Source organism: Lathyrus oleraceus, chromosome 3 (assembly GCF_024323335.1).
Source record: "Lathyrus oleraceus cultivar Zhongwan6 chromosome 3, CAAS_Psat_ZW6_1.0, whole genome shotgun sequence".
Taxonomy (NCBI): domain Eukaryota; kingdom Viridiplantae; phylum Streptophyta; class Magnoliopsida; order Fabales; family Fabaceae; genus Lathyrus; species Lathyrus oleraceus.
Window position 1 is genome coordinate 119,709,488 of NC_066581.1, and position 6,220 is coordinate 119,715,707.

A 6,220-nucleotide genomic window follows, 5' to 3' on the forward strand; every position below is an offset into this window, starting at 1 on the left:
AACGCTGGTGAAGGTACTCGGCCCTTTCTGAACACCCTACTATGCCTGAAGAGGCTGATAACCAATATCGAATTTGTCTTCCTTGACGGGCAGGTCAACCATCTTGCCCCAACCTTCCGCATTGCCAGAATTAACAACCTCCACAGCTTGCTTGTAAGATGCGATCGAGGCACCTGACTTCTTCTGCTCAGCAAAAGCCACCTTCTCAATAGAAACGGTCTCGAACGCTTGGCACAGAGTTTCATGGATCTCGCCATCCACCTCCACATATTTGAAAGAGGTTAGATGACTCACAAGAATGTCCTCCTCGCCGCAAACAGTTACAACCTGACCGTTCCATACATACTTCAGCTTCTGATGGAGAGTTGACGACACTGCTCCAGCCCCATGTATCCAGGGACGCCCCAGTAAACAACTATATGCTGGTTGTATATCCATCACATAGAAGACGATATCAAATACCTCCGGACCAATCTTCACGGGCAAGGTGACTTCACCAAAAACTGACCGTTTGGATCCATCAAAAGCTCGGACAATGAGATCACTCGACGTGAGAACAACCCCTTCAACATCAATCTTGCTCAAAATCTTCTTGGGCAACACATTCAAGGAAGAGCCAGTATCCACCAACACATGTGAGAATACCGCCCCCTTACACTCCATAGTGATATGCAGGGCTTTGTTGTGATTACGACCCTCAGGTGTCAGATCCAGGTCTGTGAACCCCAACCCATGTCTTGTGCTCACATGAGCAATAACACCCTCAAGTTGATTGACAGAAATCTCCTGAGGCACGTAAGCCAGATTCAACATTTTCAGCAAGGCGTTACGGTGTACCTCAGAACACAACAACAGTGAAAGGATAGAGATCTTTGACGGAGTTTGGTTCAATTGATCCACAATCTTATAATCACTCTTCTTAATGATCTTCATGAACTCCTCCATATCTTTCTCAAATGAGCCCTCAGGCGCCTCCTTCTGTACAGGTCCTTCTTCTACCACAGCTTGTTTACCCTTTGCTTTGGCAAGAGCCTTAGCATCATTGTCCCTCAGAGCCTGTGGTGCAAACAGACGACCACTTCTAGTGAACCCTCCAGGTCCTCCCACATTGTCTACAACCGGACCAACAGTCACTGGAGCTTTAACTGGCACACGAATTGTCACTGGAGCCTGATTCACCGGTCTGATCTGACTTTCTGACCTTCTGTTGCTATGAAAAGAGTTGTCATACCTCCACGGAACTGCTCTACTATTCTCAACAGGTCTTCTATCAGAAGCAACCACAGTAGTAGGAGTACCAACCGTTACTGGAGCAGATATGGTCACTAGAGTACCAACAGTTACAGGTGCATTAACAATTCTCGGAGCACGTTCAGGACCCTCAGACAGTTTGAAGTAAATGGTAACAGTTGATACCACCTCACGTTCTTTTACAGCCCGACTAAACTGCAGGCAACCTTCATCCATCAAACCCTGGATACCTTTCCTCAACTTTTCACAACCGTTCTCTGAATCATCACAGTCTGAACAGCCCTCATCACAGCCCGGGAACACTCCCCCTTTCAACAGACGTTCTTTTACCACAATCAGTGACGTCCGAACCTCATCAACATCAACCACCAAATCTACAGCCTCATCTTCCACATTGTTCACCCAATGCCCACCATGCTGAGGCATAGGATTATTCACAACATTTGGAACAGGAGCAAAGTTGATTGTCTTGGCATCAATCAGATCCTGGACCTTATGATGGAAAGCCCTACAATTCTCAATATGGTGCCCAGGTGCACCGGAATGGAAGTCACAATGGACATTGGCATCATACCCAGCAGGTATCTTCGTCAACGGAGCCATAGTGCATAATTCAACAAACCCCAACCTGAGCAGTTTAGGAAGCAATTCAGCGTATGTCATCGGCAATGGGTCGAAACGACGATCCGGCATTCTCTGCCTCGGTTGAAACTGGCGTTGTTGTTGTTGTTGTTGTTGTGGTGCTCTTTGTTGTTGCTGTTGTCGTGGTTGAGGTGCTGGGATAGTTACAGCAGCAACCTGACGGCACTGTCCTCTATTCATACTTCTCCTATGATGCACAGCATTAGTTTCTCCCTCTCTTCTTCTAGGTGCCCCAGAAAATGGCTTTTTAGAACTGGAAGATGAAGAACCAGAATCTTGAATCTTCCCTGTTTTAATGAGACTCTCAGTCCTCTCTCCGCAGATAACCACATCAGAAAAACTACCGAACGGGAAACTTCCCATACGGTCCATCAACACTCCTTGAAGCGTTCCAATAAACATATCGGTCAGCTCTCTCTCCAGCATCGGAGGTTGCACCCTTGCAGCTAACTCACGCCACCTCTGGGCGTACTCCTTGAAGCTTTCACCAGACTTCTGTAATAAGCTCTGCAATTGGGTTCTGCTCGGAGCCATATCCATATTGTGCTTATACTACCTCAAGAAGGCTTCCCCCAAATCTCTCTAGCTTCTCACAGATTCTCTCTTCAACTCCATGTACCAGTCCAAGGACGCTCCAGACAAGCTATCATGGAAGAAGTATATCCACATCTTCTCATCATCTATATATGCTGAGATTTTTCTGTAATAAGCCTGCACATGGGTGCAAGGACAAGAAGTGTCATTATATTTGTCAAAGGATGGTGCCTTGAATTTGTAAGGGATTCTCAGCCCCTCAACCAATCCCATATTTGTTACATCGAATCCCAAAGAGTTCTGATACTCCATGGCTCTGATCTTCTCAGCTAGGGCATCAACCTTCATATCCCTCTCTTCAGTTCTTCCCACAACTTCATCATCCTCACTGAGGAGAGTAAACATATCCTCCTGCCTATCAACCAATGGAGCAGGATTACGAACTGGAGCACGAGTCACTCTGACATTAGCAGTCTCTGGAGCAATAGGTTGTCCATTAATTTTGATACCCCTCAACTCATCACCCACGGCATAGTTGTTGATGGGAACAGCAGCAGTAACGGTGTCATTGATTGGGCCTCCCTCTGGCAAAGGATGGTTGACAGGTGGAATTGCAGCTTCCTGTCTCTGAACCAGGGCTCGAAGTTCTTCTTGTCCTTGCGCAACCCCTTGCATCATATTCGTAAACTGGGCCATGTTAGCCCTCATCTCTGCCAACTCAGCTTGAACTTGATCCATGCCTCTCTGTTGATTCAACCTTGTCGTGTAGCGGTGCAGGCGATGATCAGCAATCCTGCCTAAAACAGGAACCAGAATGAGAAGTCTTCAAAGATACATGTAATGCAAGAATGATATGTGTATGATGCACATGATGCGTATGATGCATATGATATGTTTTATCATTTCTCAAGCATTCAAGAGCCTTATTCACTTCGGAAAAATGGCAACCTGCAACAAGAACACCAAAGAAGCAACCTACACAGGATAAGGAGCAAAAGGTGAAACATCAACAATCTCATCTATACATTATGAGGGATAAAGATCATACAAACATAATTCAATCACAAATTCAAATCATCAGAATACCAGGAATCCCATCCAACAATCCTGGAGGTGATTCTCGAAATAAACAACAAGACAAAACTAAGAAGGTCGTCCTCCAGAGATAAGAGTCTTCAGGTACTGGCACTGATCAATCAACCGGTCACATTCTGAACAATCCGGTAAAGGGGTGATCTTCTCCTTCAATTGCACTTTGAGTTCCACAACTTCTTCTCTGAGCTGACTCTCTGATGCAAGCCTCAGGTCTACCTCCTTCTTCAACTGAATATCCTTGTCTTTAAGCTGCCTTTCCAAGTCTCGTATCTTCTTCTGGTAGTTGGCTTCCGCTCTTTGCAACCTCAAGCACTCACGGTGTTCTCCATCCAACATCGCTTCTATCTCCTCATAGGACCTCTTTTTGCTTCCCAATCTACTAACACTCTCACCTTGCACTCCTTTGAGTTTATGGGCCAAACTCAACTTATCAGCCTTGGCTTTGTAAAGCTCCATCTGGATCTCTTGTTCCTTCTCTTTCAACCGACGATTCTCCATCAAGGCTTGTTTATAATACTCAGCAGACACATTCTCAGAAAGGACCAAAGGCGGTTGTTCCTGCAATGGTTCCATCCTATCATAGGGCAACAACAATGTCTCAACTCTATTCTTGACCCAATCAATGTAGGCAGGCATAGCAATAGCAAACTTCTTCCCTAGAACAGATCCATCCTTGACGCCAATAGTCTTCCAAGCTCTTCCTACCTGCTCCAATCTGGCTGGATCACTCCGTTTATCAAAGTACACACTCTCAGCTATCTCAGCATCTAACGGTCTTCCATTCATGACAAACCCCAACTGACGGAGAGAAAGAACTGGGTTGTAGTTGATGCAACCCTTAGTTCCTACGAGTGGAACATTACGAAACCCTCCACAATTCATAATGACATTACGCACATTCATCCTGTAAGCTTGCCACTTGATATCATAGGAAGTGAGTGCCATAATCCTCTGAGTCCACTTACGAGTGTTCTGAGTATCCACAAAAGGTCCACTGGTTAGTAGAAAGGACAAGAACCATCTGAGTAACAAAGGGAGACAACACCTGATAGCTCCACCCTTACCATGCCTGCTATGGATAGCATAATAAGTGTCAGCTAACAAGGTAGGAACCGGGTTTCCTCTGATGAAAATAGTGATTGCAGCAAGGTCCACAAAATTAGGCATACTCGGGAACAAGACAACTCCATAGATCATGACACCTAACTGAGCGTTGAAAGCTCCCCAATTCCCCTTCTTCGCTTCTTCCTTAGCCATGCTCACCAAGTACTTCAAAGACAAACCCACAACATCACCACTTGGTTTCCAATTGTCACTCACTTCTTTAATACTCAAATAAAGAGCCTTAGCAACAACTCTGAAATCAACCTCCTTTGGCACATCCAGGAAAGGCACCTGGTACTTGATCGGGACATTCATCAGGATAGAATACTCTTCAAGAGTGGGCGCTAACTGATAGTCCTGGAAAGTGAAGCAACGGAGCTCTGGATCATAAAACTGCAGGAGAGTCTGCAAGGGTACTGGGTCAACCACCATCTTCAACAGCATCAAAATATCCCCATACTGGTCATCAAACATCTTCTGATTACAGCCGATCACAAGATTACTCAACTCTACCAAAGATGTCAATGGCTTACGGTAGAAACTGTAGGTGCAAGTCTTCCTCTTCAACTCTGGAATGGTTGCCATCTCTCACTGTGAACAAACTTCTGAATGAACCTGAGAAATGATATGCATGTACAAGTCAGTTTTTTTTCTTTTTTTTCATTTTTTCATTTTTTTTTGCATTTTTTTTTGAAAATAAACATGCTATGATGTAAATGATGCAATTATGACTGGCTAGCTGTGTATCACGGAGCACAGGATCAGAATTTCGGCATCGGAACCGGAAACCACAAACCCAAGTCATCTGAAACCCACGGTCATCTGGAACCCATACTGAACCAAGTCACCAATAGGACCAAACAGAAGTCACCAACAGATTAGGTCACCAACGGTACCTGTAATGATCATTCCCTCCCCACTCACGGGTGTCATCTAGGCCAAGGTAAGGTCAAGAGAAACGCAGGATAAATAACCCTTTCAAGAATATCATCATATACACACCAGATGTATGAAACGATAATACCCCATCAGAGTCTGAACTGCTCGTGATATCATGTTCCGCTAAGTGGCGCAATACCACCCGCTTCCCATGAATCACTCTATTCCTAGGTGTCCTAAAGTTCACTCGTAGCCTGGGTATTGGGCCTTTTACCTCTTGTAACTCCCACCCCACAGAGAGACAAATACACAACCAACATAGTGAAAGTATGATGCGTGCAAACATAAATGCAAACATATACAATCACAGCATAATCATAAATGCAATAAATAAAACAGTAAAAGCAACCAAACCCTATCCTAAAGAGCGCTAGGATTGACTCGCTTAGGGAAGATGGACCAGCAATAGGTCAACTTCTCGGGATAGTCCACAGCAGAGTCGCCAGCTGTCGCATTACGCGAAAAACCGGTGGGAAAAAAGACACAGAGCCGCCACCGTGCGTTATTTATCCCAAAGGAGGGAAAGGAAACGGTCGAAGTAAACCTGAAAAAGAATGGTCTCACGACCAGAGATTGATAGGATCGGGAGTCGGTTATGCAAAGGGAAGGTATTAGCACCCCTACGCATCAGTCGTATTCGACGGGATCCACGATC